The sequence below is a fragment of the Solanum dulcamara genome, chromosome 8 (assembly GCF_947179165.1).
Source record: "Solanum dulcamara chromosome 8, daSolDulc1.2, whole genome shotgun sequence".
NCBI classification, from domain to species: Eukaryota; Viridiplantae; Streptophyta; class Magnoliopsida; order Solanales; family Solanaceae; genus Solanum; species Solanum dulcamara.
Window position 1 is genome coordinate 478,835 of NC_077244.1, and position 741 is coordinate 479,575.

The window sequence follows — 741 nt, forward strand, 5'->3', positions numbered from 1 at the left end:
TTTTAGGAAGGGTACGTATTTTGGAGATTATAAAAAATATTAAGGATAAAATAGTAAAAGATTTAATCAAATCAAAAGTGATTATAAGGTATAAAATCATGGTTAATTAATGGTGACCAACTTATACATTTTTGTTGATTTTATCTAGCTTATATAGAAGGGTTTTTGGTGTTTATCAAATACGTAATTCATTATAAATTAATTTGATTAGTTTATAAGCTTAGTCAAATATCCTCCTTAACAACATAGTGATAACTAGGTCTGTACAGGGCAAACCGATAAACCGCACCAAACCGACAAACCGAATCAAACCGGAAAAAAAACCCGACTAGTGGTTTGGTTTGATTTGGTTTGGTGTATGGAAAAAAAACCCGACCATTATAGGGTTGGTTTGGTTTTAACTAAAAAAAGTCAAACCGAACCCAAACCGACCCGATCATAAATATACTATTTTAAAATTATGTTATACATAAAAATATTTATTAAAATATAATTTATAACTATTTTTTTAAAAAAATTCATAATTTTTGTTTTCTTTCTTACATTTAGATTTGGATTTGAGAAGACGACGGAGGGGTGAGTGGTATTGGAGAGACCACTGATAGGATGTGGGGGTGGGGGGTAATAAAAGTTGTTAATTTTTCTTTTTTAAAAAATTATTATTTGGATAAAAAAAATGTCACGTGTCATCAAGTTATTGGTCATTTTTTTCTACTCAAAAGTCATTATTTGATATATATG